Genomic DNA, 20447 nt, shown 5'->3' with positions numbered 1-20447 from the left:
GATTACCATCTCCTTTGGGATAGAGATCATGATTGATCATTTTACTATTCCTCCATATTTGAATATCAATTAGTTAGTTGAATAAATTAATAAATCCATTGCAATATTTATTATAAGGCTATATTCTAAATAAAAGAAGCATTTTATATGTCTATATCTTCGATTTATAAAATCTCTTTGGTTGGAATACTTCTAATAAGTATGGTTATATCTAGTAGGCTATACCTTTATATCAATTTTTGAAAAAATTGTTTCTGCAAGTATCTAGTATTGATATTTTTGAGAAATCTCTCTCTTCCCATATTTGGGTTGGAAAGGATTATAGAAAAAAGGGTGACATCTCTAGAACACATATTCTTTTTCAACCAATAAATTTCATCAATTTTGATGGAAAATGATACCCTTGATAACCTATCATTTCATAATCTCTTTAGAGACAATTCTCTGACTCCACTCTAGGTTCCCAATCTTACTAGCACATGTCAAATAGAAATAAGTCATAGTTCCAGGTTTTGGGATACATCTGTGGCTAAATCCATGAAGACGTGTTGGACTTTCCATTCTAAACAAAAATTGAGGAAAATTACAATTAAAATATTATGATTTCATCTCATTATATACATTCTCATTAGGACTCTAAGAATTGCAATACTTCCACTTTAGTATTCCCAATTCTTTTAATACATGCACTTTTCATTAAAAATGAGGGATGGATTAAATACAAATAATTAGAACTTTATCAAATTATGGGTATATGTGTGAAAATATTGTATTAATTGCCAAATATCACTGGTTCATGTCTCTCAATGGCTTTAGAGTACAACTTTAGTAGTTACAACCAAGACTCCACAGAAATACATAGGAATCTCAGAATGACATTAGACTTATTCATGGAAACAGCGTCCTTCGATTCTTCTTCCAAGTCAGGCTATCACTCTTCTTCCTTCCTTCTCTGCTGCTTGTGCTGACCACCAGGCCTAGTCAACATCTGCCAGAGGTTTCCTTGTGCCCTGGGGGAACTGAAGTTGACATCTGTCCTCGTAGGAAAGTAATTGGAATCTCTTATGCACTCTTTCGCCCCTATAAGCTTTCCTGTGTGTTGGCCTTAAGTGGTGCTAATTCAGGCCCCAGGTAACATAGCTGAACGTTACTCTACAATCAATATAATTCCACAGCTACTCTCCCTACTCTTCTCATCATATCTTCCAAGCAGTCCATCATACAAATTACAGCTTAAAGTCACCAACCCATTCCTCCTTAGGAAAATAGCTAAATTTTTACTTAGGTCTAAATCCAAAGCTCCTGTGTATATAATTTATCTAATGAGATATGACCACAAAAATCATCATCTGCTAGTCTTTCAAATGGCCAAAGTCAAAATTGCAATTTCACCTAGTTGGGATTTTATCTTTTATAATTCTTAGGAAATAGAGTGGCTTCTATATTTTTTGGAGATTGCTTTTTTTCCATCCATTCAAGTGCTAGCTCCCTTTGAATTCTATACATTCTGTGGGCTCAGAGACATTGACCTAATGTCTCTGAAATAGTGACATCTAATACTCACCGGGAATCTGAGAGAAACAGCCTCTATTCCAAAGCAGCCTAGGGGTCAATGGGGCAACATAGAGGTGCACAGGCTGATATTAAATTTAAGCTGCCAAGGTAGTGGTGGGGTGAAATAAGGAGGAGGTTAATCAAAGTAGGATAATTTGAGTCCATCCACAGTGGAATAATTAATAAGTTGAATTACATCCACACAATATAATTCTATATGGTAGTGAGAGTGAATGATCTTCAATCACACATAGAATATTTGTTTTGTTTTATTGTCAATACTAGAGGCCTGGTGCACAAAATTCGTGCATGGTGTGTGTGTGTGTGTGTATGTGTGTGTGTGTGTGTGTGTGTGTCCCTCAGTCCAGCCTGCACCCTCTCCAATCTGGGACCCCTCGAGGGATGTCCGACTGCCCGTTTAGGCCCTCTCACAATCCAGGATTGCTGGCTCCCAACTGCTCGCCTGCCTGTCTTTCTGATTGCACCTAACTGCTTCTGCCTGCCAGTCTGATCACCCCTAACCACTCCTCTGCCAGCCTGATTGATGCCTAACTTCTCCCCTGCCAGCCCAATTGCTCCTAACTGCCCTCCCCTGCTGGCCTGGTCACCCCTAACTGTTCTCCCCTGCCAGCCTGGTCCCTCCCAACTGCCCTCCCCTGACAGCCTCATCGCCTCTAACTGCTCTCCCCTGCTGGTCTGGTCCCCCCCAACTGCCCTCCCCTGCAGGCCTGGGTCACCCCAAATTGCCCTACCCTGCAGGCCTGGTCCCCCCCAACTTCCCTCCCCTGCAAGCCTGGTCACCCCTAACTGCCCTCTTTTGATGGCCATCTTGTGGCAGCCATCTTGTGTCCACTTGGGGGCAGCCATCTTTGACCACATGGGGGCAGCCATCTGGTGTGTTGGAGTGATGGTCAATTTGCATATTACTCTTTTATTAGATAAGATTGATATATTTAAAGATGAATGTCACAAAAATGTTACATGGGAGAAGTTTGATATAAAGGAATTCATGATATATAAAAGGTTTATTGTGCTACCAATAATGATTACTCTAATTATTATCATTAATTGAAATCAATGTCTACATCATTGAATATTTGGGTTAAATAATTAGTATAATATGTACTCTATCATGGATATAAATTACAAAAGCAGGCAAGGTGGCCTGTGCTGTTATAAACCAGAATAATGTTCACTCCTGGGTCTTAGGGAATGATGACTGGCAGAGATAAGAATGGTAATCATAATACTATGTTTCTGGATCTAAATAGTGGTCACGTAGGTGTTTTCAGGTGGTGAAAACTGAACTCTCCATTTACCATGCACTTTTCATGTATATATTATACTTCAACACAATATTTTTTGAGATATAAAAATATACAGAATAAAATGGAAATGTCACTTTCTTCAGACTCATCTTAAACTCACTCTTCTCCAAAGAGCAAATCAATATGGTATTTTTTGCACATTCTTTCAAGCCTTCTTTTTATATGTTTATACATACAAATGCACCTGTTACCTATATCAAATACCCATGTATCCACATCATATGCAATGAACACTTATATTGGGCTCACATAAGAAAAACATGTAAATCTCTTTCAACTTCATAGTCAGCAAATTCATGTTGGTAGCTTGAAACTGGCCATGGAAAATATTTATACCACAAAAACTAGCAGATGCTGTATACCAGAGTTTGTTTGTTTGCTTGTTTGTTTTGAAAGCTGAATGATGATATCAAATTTTTGCTATACAAAGCTTGGTATATTAAATATGAGTAACATACTAATTGAATATACAGGGTATCCCCCCAAAATGTATACATACTTTAGCAGTTGACAGCTAAATTTTGAAAATGAAATGTATTTTAAAACACATTGCCTTTATAATTATTCAAAGCGTGTATATACATTTTTGGGGGGACAACCTATATTGCTTCAATGTCTCCTTTTATCAAAGGTTGACAATGAAATCTGAGATTCAAACAATTCTTGATAATTATAGAAAAAATTCTTTTGCTCACTCTCTTGCCATCCCTGTTATGAAAATGTCTCTATATTTAGGGGGTTTGGGAATTTTACCAACATCTCTCTAAATGAGATCCAACTTTCTTATGGAATAATATCAGGGATAAGCATCCTGGTGAGAGTTGTTTAATTAGACTTCTAGTACTCAGGAAACACAAGAGGTGACAGTATACATAGTTAATTTATCTTATTTTTTATTTGTTGTCTAAAGTTTTACATATGTCTCCTTTTTCCCCACTTAATGCCCCACCTCCACCCCCCACCAGCCTTTTCCACCCTGGGCAAGCCCCCACTGCCCCGGTGTCTGTGTCCATTGGTTATGCTCATATGCATGTATACAAGTCCTTTGGTTGCTCTCTAACACCCCCTCCCCTGCCATTTGTCTCTTGATCTATTCTTGTTCATAAAATTATGTTGATCATTATATCCCCCATATGAGTGAGATCATGTGATATTTATCTTTCTCTGACTGGCTTACTTCACTTAGCATAATGCTCTCCAGTTCCATCCATGCTGTTTCAAATGGTAAAAGTTCCTTCTTTTTTATAGTGGCATAGTATTCCATTGTGTAGATGTACCACAGTTTTTTAATCCACTCATCTGCTGATGGGCATTTAGGCTGTTTCCTAATCTTAGCTATTGTAAATTGAGCTGCTATGAACATAGGGGTGCATATATCCTTTCTGATTGGTGTTTCTAGTTTCTTGGGATATATTCCTAGAAGTGGGATCACTGGGTCAAATGGGAGTTCATTTTTAGTTTTTTGAGGAAACTCCATACTGTTCTCCACAGTGACTGTACTAGTCTGCATTCCCACCAGCAGTGCACGAGGGTTCCTTTTTCTCTGCATCCTCTCCAGCACTTGTAGTTTGTTGATTTGTTGATAGTAACCATTCTGACAGGTGTGAGATGGTACCACATTGTCATTTTGATTTGCATCTCTTGGATGATTAGTGACTTTGAGCATGTTTTTATATGTCTCTTGGCCTTCCTCATGTCTTCTTTCAAAAAGTATGTATTTAGGTCGGTTGCCCATTTTTTGATTGGCTTGTTTATCTTCCTTTTGTTAAATTGTATGAGTTCCCTGTAGATGATGGAGATTAAACCCTTATTTGTGATAACATTGGCAAATATGTTCTCCCAGGCAGTGGGCTTTCTTGTTGTTTTGTTGATGGTTTCTTTTGCTGTGCAGAAGCTTTTTATTTTGATGTAGTCCCATTTGTTTATTTTTTCTTTAGTTTCCATTGCCCTAGGAGCTGTATCGGTGAAGAAATTGCTTCGGCATATGTCTGAGATTTTGCTGCCTGTGGATTCCTCTAGTATTTTTATGGTTTCCCATCTTATGTTTAAGTCCTTTATCCATTTTGAGTTTATTTTTGTGTATGGTGTATGTTGGTGCTCTAGTTTCATTTTTTGCATGTATCTGTCCAATTTTCCCAACACCATTTATTGAAGAGACTGTCTTGACTCCATTGTATATTCTTGCTTCCTTTGTCAAATATTAATTGAGCATAGTGGTTTGGGTTGATTTCTGGGTTCTCTATTCTATTCCATTGATCTATATGTTTGTTCTTGTGCCAGTACCAGGCAGTTTTGAGAACAGTGGCTTTGTAATATAGTTTTATATCTGGTATTGAGATCCCACCTACTTTGTTCTTCTTCCTCAGGATTGCTGCAGCTATTCTGGGTCTTTTTTTATTCCAGATAATTTTTGGAGAGTTTGTTCTAGGTCTGTGAGATGTGCCTTTGGTATTTTAATGGGGAGTGCATTGAATCTATAGATTGCTTTGGGTAGTATGAACATTTTAATGATGTTAATTCTACCAATCCATGAACACAATATAGCAAATCAGATCCAGCATTACATCAGAAATATCATACACCATGACCAAGTAGGATTTTTCTCGGGGATACAAGGGTGGTACAATATCTGCAAATCAATAAACATGATACATCACATAAACAAAATGAGAGATAAAAATCACATAGTCATATCAATTGATGCAGAAAAAGCATTTGACAAAACCCAGCACCCTTTCTTGATAAAAACTCTCAGCAAGGTGAGAATAGAAGAATCATACCTCAACATAATAAAGGCCTTATATGACAAACCCACAGCCAACATCATACTCAGTGGGCAAAAACTAAAACTATTTCCCGTAAGAACAGGAACAAGACAGGGATGTCCACTCTCACCACTCCTGTTTGACACAGTACTGGAAGTACTAGCCATTGCAATCAGATAAGAAGAAGAAATAAAAGACATCCAAATTGGAAAAGAAGAAGTAAAACTGTCCTTATTTGCAGATGACATGATACTGTACATAGAAAACCCTAAAGACTACATCAAAAAATTATTAGACTTAATAAATGAATTTGGCAATGTAGCAGGATACAAAATTAATGCCAAGAAATCTATAGCATTTCTACACACCAATAGTGAACTTACAGAAAGAGAGACTAAAAAAGCAATCCCATTTACCACCGGACCAAAAAAATTAAGATACCTAGGAATAAACTTAACTAAGGAGGTAAAATACCTGTACGTGGAAAACTACAGGACACTGAAAAGAAGAGATAGAGGAAGACATAAACAGATGGAAGAACATACCTAATTGAGTTTTGAGTGTGTTTAAAAATTTAAACCAGTCAAAAATTTGCTATTTAGGATGAATACCATTTATTATATTATCTGATGTGAATGCACATATTTATTTCTCTTTCACTTTTTATTTTGAAAAAAAAAATGAAGCCTACATAAAATTTCAGAGTCCAATAAATTTCCAGATGCTCTGATTTAGTGGTACTAACTATAAATTCACTACATTCACTTTCCCTTTCTTTCACTTTCAGCTGCCTCCTGCACACCCTACACTGGGGATGGAGCTCACAACCCTGGGCATGTGCCCTGTCTGGGAATTGAACTGTGACTTCTGGTTCATAGGTCAACGCTCAACCACCCAGCTATGCTGGCCAGATGGAATACAAATTTTTAATTAATTCAAGCAGTGTTAAGATTATTCAAAGGAAAATGTGGATATACCTAAAATTCTAGAATAAATCATAAATGCAGATATAGCTGTGAACTTATTGACTTGACTATTCTGGAAGATATATATTCCAGGTAAATTCTAAATGAAATCGCAGTTCCAAAGTCCTTTCCTTAACATTATAAAATAATAAAAAATAAACAAATGGCTTAGATTTTAGGACTGAGGGAACTAAAATCAGATTGGTTACCTAAAATGTGTATCTTACCCATAAAATTGAGTGTAATGATATGCTGACCCTTTATAATAATAAAATGGGTTATTTTAAGAATTATCAAAGCTACATTTAAGGAGAACACAAAAGGAATGTAAAAAATAATCTTTTCTTCCTAGGATTTTCTAGGCAATTAGCAAAGAAAGGAGGAAAGAACAGCCTGAATTGGAAATTGAGATTGGCCACATGAGAACAGCTTTCCACATTTGCAAAACACAACCCATATAATCCCTACTGAATGTTACTAAAAATGAAAAAGGAAACAATATAGTTGTAGAAAACTCTTTCAGAGAATAATATGTATTAATATATTCCTGATTCATTAATGCCTTAGTGTGTGTTTACATTTTAAAGTAAGGAGTCTTCCTACTATTTGTATACATTGCATACCTATTCTTCCTCTGATTCTTGTGACCATTTCTGGGAATTCAATGAACATTGTATTTGAAATGAACATGAAGTAGCAACAACAGCATTTCTAAATCCCTGAGGTGTGATTGAATAACAGTGTGGTGATTGCTGGAGGGAGAGGTTGGGGGGTAGAGGAAGAGGAGGGTAAAAGAAGGAGTAAGTGGTGATTAAGAAAATAAATAAATAAATAAACAAATAAATAAAGGAAAACAGTACTGTAGGTTCCTTCTGGCTTGGTATTTGTACAATGTTGCCAACCTTTGCTTTTGATCCCACTAAAAGATTAGCTATATTGCACCAGTTTGGCCCCAACTTTCTCCCAATGCTGGTATCAGCAAAGTCTGATTTCTCTTTTTTTTTTAAAGCCTGAATTCTATCAATCTTTATTGTCATCTGATTGGTTAAAATTCCAGCTAATCTGTGATTATCTGCAAGGCTGATCATTTGCTGCAGTAGGCCAGTTAGTAATCCTATATACTATATTTTCTGGCATATAAGACGACTGGGCGTATAGAATATTTTCCTGGGTTAAAAAGTCGTCTTATACGCCGGAAAATATGGTAATAAAGAGCTAATATGCAAATGGCCATCACGCCCTCTTGCAGTCATGGTGTAACTGCTCAGACACTCAACACTGGGGAGAGAGGAATGGGGACCAGCCAGGCACAAATGAGCCACGAGAGAGGATTGGGGCCCAGCCATGCTGTGGCCAGGGAGAGGGACAAGCTGCCCACCCCATGGTCCCAGGCACCTGCAGCTGCGGCCCAGGCCAAGTCGCTGCCCACTGTCCCCTGTGGCTGTGGCCGGCCCAGCTGAAGCCGGCCTGGGTCCTGAGTGTCTGCGGCCAGCCAGAGGGAGGGAAGCCAGGGTCCCGGGTGCCTATGACCAGCTGGAGGAGGGAATCCTGGGTCCTAGGTGTGGGGTGAGGCAGAGGCAGTTAAGGGCGATCAGGCCAGCAGGAGAGCAGTTAGGGCGATCAGGCAGGCAGACAGAGGTGGTTAGGAGTGATCAGGCAGGCAGGCAGAGGGGTTAGGGGAGACCAGGCAGGCAGGCAAGAGAGCAGTTAGGAGCCAGCAGTCCCGGATTGTGAGAGGCAGTCAGACATCATCCAAGCGGTCCCGGATTGGAGAGGGTGCAGGCTGGGCTGAGGGACTCCATCCCTTCCCCCATGCACAAATTTTGTGCATCGGGCCTCTAGTTGAGTATAAAGGGATAGGCCATCAAGATCATGATGAAAAAGAAAAGCAATACCACCCACTACCACTAATTGGACCTTTGAGTGTTCTGAAAGGAAGTGTGGAAGGAGATAAACTTGTGCTACTAGCTCTGTGTAGTCACGACAATTATTTGGAAAGAATATTTTCAGGAGTGAAATTCTCCAAAGCCTTTGGATGTGCCTCCCCCATAGGTGTTGTGGTATAAACTGAAAGTGCTGAATGAAAGCAGTAGCAAGGTCTACCACTCTCAACCATAAAATTTTCCTCTGCACCAATAAAAACTGCTTCACCTTCCACTCCTCCAAAACATTCTGGTATCTGCCATCTACTCCCAGCTGCATACTGACTCAGCTGTATCAGCAGGTCTTGGCTTATTTGTGAGACATTTTCTTATAATTTGCAGTTTCTAAGGCTTCCTCTTTAGCTACCTCAACCTCTTTGCTGAGCTGGGAGGGTTTCACCTCTAGGAGTTCCTCAGCCCTCTGGAAACCTGCAGGAACCAGCTTTAACCTGCACCACTGGGGTCAGAAAAAAACCGCTAAGTCCCACTGCATTTCAAAGCTGTCCCCTACATGTGCAGTCACACAGCTTATTTAGGTATTTATTGACTTAATCATTTCAGAAGAAGTTGCAGGTCTAATGATCCTTCACCTCTAAGTATTTCAGCATATATCCTCATAGAATACATTATTATAAATAGTCATAGTATGCTTATAAAATTAAAGAAATTTAAAATGATGAGATACTATTGTCTAATATAAAATTAATATTCAAATTTTGTTATATTGTATTCTTTATTAATGAAACACTTTTATTACTACTATCTAATACATAGACACAAAAGCTTTTATTTTAGGTATTTATACTTAATCCATCTATGTACACATTGGTTATTATACATATTTGAAAATTAATTTACATTGTCTTAAAAATACATTTTATAGCAATTTACCATAACAAGGATCCAATACCAAATCACACATTTTGTTCATTTTCATATCTCTTTCGTTTCCTTTAATCTGATGCCATTTCTAAGCCATTCTTTGTCTTTCCTGGTGCTGATCTTTTTAAATAATACTTCAAAATTATTTAGGAAAAGTTGTTTGGTAGCATATTCATCCTGATGAGCATCTGATATTTGATTCTTTAATTTTGCCCAAGTATTCTTTAATACTACCTAAAATGTTTTCTCTAAAGCATCTTGATGAGAGGCACATAGTGTCAGTTTTCCCCATCATCAATGATGTTCTTTGATTAGTTGTCCTCCAAATTTCTGCTAGATTAAGAATCTTAAAAAAAAACTACAATAAAACTTCTTTTGGAAACTTAGGATAAGTAGGGAAAAACAACAGGTATAACTCAGGGTTGCCAGAAACATAACTTCCAGTAGAGACTGGATTTCTTAATTGAGTATGAAGTCTCAGACTAAACATTAAAGACTTATGCTTAAAGTGGAACCAAGTTAAGGGAATCATTACAGTAAATCTAATCCTTTATGTGGCCAATGGCCCAACTGAACATTTCCTAAAGAAGTTTGCTCCCTGTGTTGTTAAAAGCTATACGTTACAGCTTGTTTAGGAAAAGACCCTTCATATTAGTATGGTGTCTTCTTCTATTTGCTGCTTAAAACACAAGTGTGACTCTTTCCCATTTAGCCCCCAGTGACACTGTGACTGACAACTACTCTTAAAAAATGAGTGCATATCTTTCTTAAGAATCTCTTTTCAAGGAGCTGCCACATCATTTTAATACAATTTTATCAGAAAGGGGCTATCTGGGTTGACTTCATTATACATTCACACATTCAATCACACCAACATCACTTTTCAAATACCATCTCCTACAAATGGACACTGTTCACTTTCTCAACAGTAAAGGCATGACATGTGATTTCCACCCATCAGTGGAGATTTAAATCACCCAACACATTACAGTTTCACGCCAAGTTAGCACCTTCATCGGGGAATGAAATTAACAGAACAAATCCTGGCTAATTGTAAAAGATGCTAATTACCCGCTCACCCTGTAAAATAAGGCAGGAGTGATGTGTGTCGAGCCCTGCACAAAGTCCTGAGCACTTGGAAATGCAACACTTAAGTAAAGCCTAAAACTGCTTATGCAGAGAGAAATGGAGACCAGACAGAGAGCAAAAATATACACATGGTCAAGGACATAAGAATGTGCAGAGATTTTTAAAATCTCATTTTAGAACTCTAGCAAGACTAGTAGCGACTTGGATGACTCCAGCAATTCATTATGAAGCCTTCACTCTGGTCTCCAGTGCATATCTCCATCTGATCATTGTGGGAACAAGTCTTCACTGGTTAATAGCTGTTCACAGCTGGGACATGAGTTAGCTGTGAAAGAGGTGACCCCAGTTCAGCTACTCCCAGGGAGGGAGAGGGGGGCGTCCACATTACAGACTGGCAGTAATTAACTCCCCTGCTGGTGGTGGGCTCTGCAGAGAGGCCAGGAGCCGAGCAGGTCACAGGATGTGAATCCTGAGCAGGCATTTCAGAAGCTGCCAAGCCTCTCCTTCCTGCTTGGTGCCCACCAGCTGGTGGAGGTGAGAAGGAAGGGTTTAGCCATGTCACTGTCAATCTGCTACCCCTCTCTGGATGGGAGACTCTTTTTCCCAATGTTGTCAATTTGTCACCTCTCACCAGCACAAGGCTCACATTAAGAAGGGAAGCATGTTCATTCATAATAATGCTGTTTAAGGGTGTGTGTGTTTAACATGCAACATCTATTACTTTTTTCCTACTCTTCTTAGCTCTTCTGAAGATCTGAGCCATCACTTAAGACTTCTATGCTATTAAACCCAAATTTAAAAATCCAATAGTTCAATTTTTCAGTTTGTCTGATAGGTCCCCCACACTAAATTTGCAATGAAAGGCAATTATCACATCACATTTAATTAAAATGTCCCTGATTAATGGCTTGTGCAAGCCACAAAGGAATTATACCATTTACAACTGCAAAGGTAACCCAGAGAAAGAGATTGTTTGTGGTTAATTTGTGTAATGATGCAAAGGTGATAAAATATTAAGTCCCCAAAGAGGCAACATGGGAATTCTCCAAAAGACAGCTTTGTGACACAATTTACACCTTCAATATGACAAAAGGAAAAGGAAAGAGAGAGGAAGAAGAAAAAATAGAAACACAAAGAAAATAAAAAGGACAAACGAAATTCCCAACTTCCAAATTATCTTTTAACAAAAAAGAATAAATTCATAATAAAATGTGTTTATATCATCATTATAAGAATTTTATATAATCTTTTTAACTACAGAAAAACCATAAAAGAAAATATTTTATTTTTAGAGTTTTATTTTTATTTATCACAAATAATAAATTCATAAGATAATGGTGATTGCGCACTTCATTACATGACTATTGTTCCCAGAATGGTTTACATGTCCTGACATATTCTATATTAATATCAATTGTTTGATTACAAACTTCAAGCCTGCACATCTTCTCAGTAGATACAGGACATAACACATAATTCTGCATAAAAAGTATTGTACACAAGAGATAATCTTATTCATTATTTTGTATAAGATAATTATTTGAGCCACTTCAGAATACAGAAATAAAGATTGCAGCATTCTTTTTCACCTGTTTTTTTCTCTGTCAACAACCCATTCCCTTAAAAATAAAAATAGAAACTTAAAATGATAATTTTTTTTCAAATAAAGATAAAGCTTTCTCTACCTACCTCAGCATGCAAAACACACTCCACACAAGCTCTACATTCCAGGTAGACTGAACTTTCTCCCTAAAATGTTCTGTGTTTTATAAACTGTGTCATACTACCAATGTTTTTCCTGTAATAAGAGCATCCTATTTCCAAATATTCCACTTGTTGAAATTCTCTTACTCTTTTAAACCTATAGCATAAAGCAGATTCTGATTCTATTTAGTAAGCCAATTTTTATTTACTCTGAACTCCAAGAGAATTTGTTTAAATATATATTTTATTGATTTCAGAGAGGAAGGGAGAGGGAAAGAGAGATAGAAACATCAATGATGACAGAGAGTCATTGATTGGCTGCTTCCTGCACAACCCACACTGGGGATTGAGCCCACAACGCAGGTGTGTGCCAGACTGAAAATTGAACCGTGACCTCCTGGTTCATAGGTCAATGCTCAACCACTGAGCCATACTGCCTAGGCATGAACTCCAAGAGAATTTGTTATGTTTATATTTTAAAACAGATTTTAGTTGTTTCTATGTGTGCCTTTATCTCCTTCTAAGGATTCTCAACTAAGACGCTTAAACCCTATCAAGATTTACCACAATACCTCACAAATAGTAGGTACTCAAAGTTGTAGAACAAGCATGTCAAGCTCAAAGGCTAACATGGGCCAAATAAACAAGGTTTAAGTTTTATGTGGGCCACAAAAAAACAAAAACTTCAATTTTCATAGAAATGTTGGTTTATTTTGATAGACATGTTGAATACAAAGGGCTGAAATAAATGAGTAATTGTTAACATAAAATAATAGAACATTTTAAATTAAATTAATATTTTTTCTTGAACATTTACTTACCAGACACTGAATAACTGCACAAATTAATAAATGTAATGCAAATAAACTTATTTTTCTTGTTCTCTGAAAGCGAAATATTTCCTGTTGCACACACCAAACAAGACAGTCCAAGACTAATGACGGGGAAATCAGCTGCTAAAATATCCGCTGCTAGTATTAATGGAGAGAAATGGTGTGCCTGTGCGTAAGGTGCGTAAGGAAAATAAATGCAATACGATTATAATAATTAGCCATTAGTGAAGGTTGTAGTTCGTTATTAATTACTAGAGGCCCGGTGCATGAATTCGTGCATGGGTGGGGTCCCCAGGGTGATTTGTGTTCCCTGTAATAGAGTTTTATTTTGCTGTTAATATGCAAGCAAATAAATATTACCTAATCAACAGTCTTAATAAGGAAAACAAATTGCAAAATATATCCTTATAATATTTATAAATTAAATCACATTAAAATTAATAGCAATTACATTCAGTAATAATTTCATAATTGATTGATCGCTGAATAATTATTTATAATGTCCTTGTTGCTGAATGCCTGTCTTGACAGAATGTTGTCAATTCTAATATAACAGATTGGGTCAGACTTGATTGGTGCCTTAATTATTCTTTACTCACATGTTTGGGGATTTGTTTTTTCTTCATTGGCTATACACACTGACTACTTGCATAAATTCCAAAGTTATCTGACTTTATATTTGCTCTGGGTAATGATGGAAAAAACTTAGTGGTAGAATGAAACATATAATTTGGGGAATGAGGTAAAAAGTTGAATTTCTTCTTAAATTCCCATTAATTTTATTTACTATTAGAAAGAATACTCTCTGTAGAAGATAAAGCACTGTGTCTACTATTCTTAGCTTCAGCCTGCCTCTGATCCCCCACTCCCCGACACCAGCTAAGAATATTTTGTGTTTGTTTCCTAGAAGATACTGAAGGGCTGTTTCAAGCAAACCTACTTGTGATTTCTTGTTCTGACAGGGACCAGGACAACAGCAGTGGTGTCCATCTCATCATCAGTATTACTGTCAGGGAAGGAAGAGTGCCAACGCTGAGCAGTCTGCTCAGACCTCTCTTGGCACCAGCAAGCGTGGTGCTGACAGCTTCTTGGCTCACGAACATTTCCAACATGGCACACAACCCACACCCTGAGGGCCTAAATGGGCTGCACCTACGTTTTTCTTTTTACTTAGCATTAAGTAGAGTCATGTATGCATAAAATGCTTTAACGAATGTTCTGTAACCAGTTAAGCTGTTGCAATAAATACATTCTTTAATGTAAAAAGTGTACTTCAATGGTCAGTTGAGCAATGACTTTTTTTTTTCTCCTAGATGAAATAGCAGTGGCCCATTTAACCTGGAGGACTCTGCAAGTGATAATAGATGGTCAGAGTTGGGTAGAAGGCTATGATTCATGGCTATTTCAAGTAGATGAGAGTTGGGACATTAGGTATTAAAGACTCTAAAGCAGTGGTTCTCAACCTTTCTAATACCGCAACCCTTTAATACAGTTCCTCAGGTTGTGGTGACCCCCAACCATAAAATTATTTTTCGTTGCTACTTCATAACTGTAATTTTGCTACTGTTAATGAATTGTAATGTAAATATCTGTGTTTTCCGATGGTCGTAGGCGACCCTGCTAGCGGTTCTCAACCTGTGGGTTGCGACCCACAGGTTAAGAACTGCTGCTGTGGAGCCTAAGACCATCGAAAAACACAGATATTTACATTACAATTCATAACAGTAGCAAAATTACAGTTATGAAGTAGCAACGAAAATAATTTTATGGTTGGGGGTCACCACAACATGAGGAACTGTATTAAAGGGTCGCGGCATTAGAAAAGTTGAGAACAACTGCTCTAAAGGCATAGGCATTTTACTTGACATTGGCTTAAATGCTTGACATATATGCTGCTCTTTTTTTCCGGCTAGCTGTGTTCCTCACAGGAAACTCATACCAATTCAGAATTTTCCAAACATTGATAGGTTTGGGACGGTTAGTCTGAATTAGGGGGAAGATACGTCATCTACTCAGGAAACTGCCATCTAATTTTAATACTTTTTGTTTTTCTACCAGGAAGCTTCAAGGCTTGGTTGAGAGTGATCCTAAGCAGAGATTAATTAGTGGGTAATAACCCTATGAAATCCCAGACTCTTTCAGGACAAAATAATCTCCACCTCTTCAATTTTGAAGTAGCCAAAGATTCCTTCTGCAAATGAGGGATCTATCTTTGAGAAACTCTATTTTCTTGTTGCTGAGATTACTAATGTGTTCTTTTTCCATATCCAACTTGATATATATCCAACTTTTTTGCTTCATAACCTTCCATTTATTTTTAGAAAGCTAGTTATTTTTTGAGAAGCTAATTCAATTTTAAGTTATTCTTAGATTACGCTTTTATTTATATTACTTTGGGAGTGATCTCTTATTGGGATCCTTCCATTAAATTAATTTTTGTGTGTGTGTGGAAGCCTTATTGGGGGAAGGGATCTCTTGGCTGGTTTGTGGTTTTCTCTCCATGCATACTCCTCACTGTTTGTTTGCTTTACACCTCAGGATTCTCAAATGAAAACCAGCTCTTACATTTCTGCTTCTAAATTGTTGTCTTAAGAAAATATAACCAGCCTGGCAAGGTGACTCAATTGGTTGGAGCATCATCCCATACACCAAAAAGATTGTGGGTTAGATTCCCAGCCAGGGCACATGCCTAGGTTTCAGGTTCATTCCCTGGTTGAGGCATGTATAGGAAGCAACTGATTGATATTTCTCTCTCATGTGGATGTTTCTCTCTCTCTTCTTCTCTCTTCTGCTCTCTCCAAAATCAATGAACATGTCCTTGGGTGAGGAAGAAAAAAAAGTGTAACCAATCTATTTCCAGAGTTAATATGTCATTTGGCCCAGTTCTTGATGGTGGGATATTTATGACCCTTCCATGACCCTCCAGAGATATTGTTCATTATAAACTACAGATCCTAACCCCAGACAAAGCTATCTCCATCCTCCACTTGCAGACCGAGTGCTCTGTTCCCTCACAGTGGTTGGAATATTGTTAGAGCTGCTTCTTGTAGGAATTAAATAAAAAGATGCTAAGAATCATTTCCAGTAGAGCAGCCCTATAGGCTTCCTCTTCCAGTTGCTCTTCTGGCAGATCATTTCATTCTGCTTATGACACAGGTATATCTTTTTAAACATGTACTAATAACGTTTCGTTTGTTCTGTGTGTTCTGAGTATGGGGATTCAGTGTGAATTATCTGTAACAATATTTATCAGAAGAAAAGCACTTTTAAAATATATTTTTATAACTTGGTACATTACAATAATTTTCATCTACTGCAAAATCCAAAGATCAGAAGGAATACAATAAAAGCATATTTATCGGAGCATGGGGTTTCTAGATAAAAGTGTGGAGAGACATGGAAAATAATTGGTAAAGTTGGTACACAGAATATTTTACAGTTTCAAGATATTTAACCCAGCCTTAGCTTGTTTGGTTCAGTGGATAGAGCATTGGCTAGAGCAGTGATGGGCAACCTTTTGAGCTTGGTGTGTCAAACTTCGCCAAAAAACTGAGCATAACTCAGGTAGTGTGTCACTTTGAGGAAAAAACATTATTTTGCAAATGTTTCATCCTCAGGAGCAGCAAATGTTTCACCCTCAGCATGCGGCCGCCTCAGCGGCCACGTGTCATCAGAAATGGCTACGCGTGTCAGTGCTGACACGCGTGTCATAGGTTTGCCATCACTGGGCTAGAGGATCCTGGGTTTGATTCTAGTCAAGTGCACATAGCATTGGTTGCAGGCTCAATCTCCAGCCTCAGATGCATGCAGGAGGCAACCAATCAATGTGTCTCTCTCACATAGATGTTTCTCTCTGTCTCTCCCCTCTCCCTTTCACTCTCTCTAAAAATTAATGGGAAAATATCCTTGGGTGAGGATTAACAACAATAACAAAAAGATATTTAACAAAACAAAAAAAGATATTTAACCCATAAATACAATCTTATCTAATAAAAGAGTAATATTCAAATTAACCACCACTCTGCTACACCCACAAGCCATGCCCACCAGCCAATCAGGAGCAAGTATGCAAATTAATCCAACCAAGATGGCTGCAGCCATGGAGTGAGCAGGAGGCTTGGGTTTCCCCCGCAATGGAGGAAGCCAAGCTTTCCACACACCCTGGCAGGCCCAGGCCTCCACTCAAGGCTACAAAGTTTCAATTATAGAAGATAAATAAATCCCCAACAAAAATGGCTGTGGCCACGGAGCTAGCAGGAGGCTTGGCTCTGCTCAAGGCTACAAAGTTTCAATTATAGAAGATAAATAAATCCCAGATACCAGGGCCTCCGCTTGGGTCGCCGGGGGAGCATGGCTGGCCTGCAAACCACCACAGGCCCCTCGCCCAGTCCACCCCACGCCCCAAGGGAGCCCCCACCCTGATCTGGGACACCCTTCAGGGTAAACCAGCTGGCCCCCACCTGTGCACCAGGCCTCTATCCTATCTAATAAAAGAGTAGTATGCAAATTGACCATCACTCCAACACACAAGATGGCTGCCCCCATGTGGACACAAGATGGCCACCAAAAGATGGCCAGCAGGGGAGGGCAGTTGGGAGGGACCAGGCCTGCAAGAAAGGGCAGTTGGTGGTGATCAAGCCTGCAGGGGAGGGTAGTTGGGGGGGACCCAGGCCTGCAGGGGAGAGCAGTTGGGGGGACCCAGGCCTGCAGGGAAGAGCAGTTAGGGGTGACCAGGCCTGCAGGGGAGGGCAGTTAGGGGCAAACAGGCTGGCAGGGGAGCAGTTGCGAGCCAGCAGTCCTGGATTGTGAGAGGGATGTCCAACTGCCCATTTAGGCCTGATCCTACCAGGATGGAGCCTAACCAGGCAGTCGGACATCCCTCAAGGGGTCCCAGATTGGAGAGGGTGCAGGCTGGGCTGAGGGACACACACCCTCATGCACGAATTTCATGCACTGGGCCTCTAGTATTTTAAATTTAAAACATACCTATTGGGATCTATCTATCTATCATCTATCAGTAGACATATATAGTGAGCATCATTTAAGGGATTCTGAGACTTGAATATGTAATTCTTGGGTGTATAATTCCTCAACAAAATAACATGCTCAGAATGCTATTAATAAAGTACAATTGTGTTTATCTTTTAAAATATTTTCAATTTATAAAATAGCTTATTGTCCTGACCAGTTTGGCTCAGTGGATAGAGCATCGGCCTGTGGACTGAAGTGTCCCAGGTTTGATTCTGGTCAAGGGCATGTACCTCAGTTGCGGGCACATCCCAGTGGGGTTGTGCAGGAAGCAGCTGATCGATGTTTCTCTCTCATCAATGTTTCTAACTCTCTCCCTTCCTCTCTGTTAAAATATCAATAAAATGTATTTTTAAAAAAATACCTTATCTTTCTCTGTAAAAATATTTTAAAGCATCATCAATTAGTTTTTTACACAAAATGTTGGTTTTAAGAATCTAATACCACACTAAATCATTTTATTGCTTTAGTTAAAAAAAAAAAAGCTTAAATTTATAATATGAATATTTGGAATAAGCCATAGTATTGTGGTAGGCAGCTAGACAGACTTGAGAAGAGCAAGAACTATGGGCCAGTTACAGAAGGTCACCGGGGCTGAAAGCTCTGAGTGCCTAACGCAAAACTGGGAAAACAAGGACCTTGTTCCCAGGGAAACCTTTCCTCCCCCAGCATATTGCTGGTCAGCCTCAGTGATATTTCAGTGCCAGGCCCAGAAAAGCAGTAAAATCGAACAAGTTGATGCCATGGCTGACATTAGAACCAGCTGCAATGACTAGTGATCCGCTCTCCTGCTGCGAACCGATCAGTAGAGGCCATGACCCAGAAGAACACAACTGGAAAGCTGATGAATATTCTATTGGGATCTTCCCCTAAGACTTTCAGATAAATATCCTCAAGACAGAGGATCCAGTGTGGCTGTCTCTATGGAGCACATGGAACATGCCCACTCCTTTCCCTATCCCCTTCCCCCAGGGTATTTTCCTTGCCTCTTCTCTTTCTCCTAAGCTCCAGGGGCCCTACTTTTGCCTCTGTAACTTGTTCCCTGAGCTCACACAGCCCAGCTGGCTCACTCTTTTTTGTGACCAGAAAGGGAACTTGACCCTTGGTGGGTCTGCCTAGGACCAGCCAGTGGTGTGTGGGTTCTTAACTTCATGCAGGAGAAATTTTACAACAGAAGTCCAGGTGACTAGGAGGGAATGTTTATTAAAGCTGGGGACAGTTAAACAAGAAAGGGCTTAGCATAGAAGAAGCAATGGGGGGCCTAGGCTAGGCTCCCTAGCTCGCTGGGAAGTCAGAGAAAGGAGGGCCTTGGGATCAGGTTCAGGGGTTGGCCTGGGATGAGCTGTCACTGCCCACTGCCCATGGCTTCCTGGATGCAAGCCTTATGGGGTCCTTTAGGATTTAGGACATGCATGCCTGTGGGGGAAGAAGACGGGAAAGGGAATGGCAGGGACTGCTTCCCAGAGGGAGAGCACACCTGGGTCCTTTGTCCTGAGGCTTTATCTATTTCTCAAAGGCAGGAACCTTAGGGGAGGTCTCCAGGGAGGGTTCCAACAGAATATTCATCAGTTTTCTAGGTGTGCTCCTTCAGGGTCTTGGTCTTCACTGATTGGTCAGGGTCAGGGCAGGGCGTCATTAGTCATTGCAGCTGGTCCTGGTATAGCCCACCTGGTTTTGCTGCTCTTCTGGGTTTGAAGCTGAAATGCAACTGAGGCCTAGATGTTATTTCTAGGGAGGTGACCTTCTGTATCTGCTGTAAATTGCTCTGTCATTTTGGTTAGCTATCTATCTCAGTTTCTCTATTTCAGTTGTCCTGGCTTACGGTTCTGTCTCACTTCCATGGCTTGCTTCTTCTATCTCTGTGACTTTCTTTTTATTTTATTTTTTATTTTTTAAATTTTTATTGATTTCAGAGAAAGGAAGGGAGAAGAAGAGAGAGTTAGAAACATCCATGATAAGATAGAATCATCGATCCACTGCTTCCTACATGCCCCCTACCAGGGATCGAGTAGCAACCTGTTCATGTGCCCCAACCAGGAATCAAACTGCGACCTCCTGGTTCATGGGTCAATATTCAACCACCGAGCCACGCTGGCCAGGCCTACCTCTGTGACTTTCTTAATAAACTTTTGCTTGTATTTGATTCTTGGCTCTGAATTTTTTCTGAGCCAGAGCTCAAGTACCAAGTTTGCTACCTAGAGGTCAAATTGCCAGTAACATTCTGATGCTGTTTTTGCCACCAACAATATGAATCAAATTTCTTGCTGGTTTATTCAATTTAAAGTTGCAGAAACCAAAATAGGAAGAATGATTTTTTCTTCATCAGAAAGAATAAATTTCAAGTATTTATGTATTGATCTTCTGTATAAGACTAACA

The 20447-nt window shown here is 39.2% G+C and overlaps 1 pseudogene; it reads right to left on the bottom strand.

Moving 5' to 3' along the window:
* Nucleotides 1–7235: 7235 nt before the first annotated feature.
* LOC103296658 (DNA repair protein RAD51 homolog 3-like) lies at nucleotides 7236–14154 on the bottom strand (annotated as a pseudogene).
* Between the last annotated feature and the right edge of the window lie 6293 nt (nucleotides 14155–20447).

Source organism: Eptesicus fuscus, chromosome 10 (genome assembly GCF_027574615.1).
Source record: "Eptesicus fuscus isolate TK198812 chromosome 10, DD_ASM_mEF_20220401, whole genome shotgun sequence".
Taxonomy (NCBI): Eukaryota; Metazoa; Chordata; class Mammalia; order Chiroptera; family Vespertilionidae; genus Eptesicus; species Eptesicus fuscus.
Note: the sequence above shows the minus strand (reverse complement) of the source record. Positions and strands in the feature narration are given on the sequence as shown.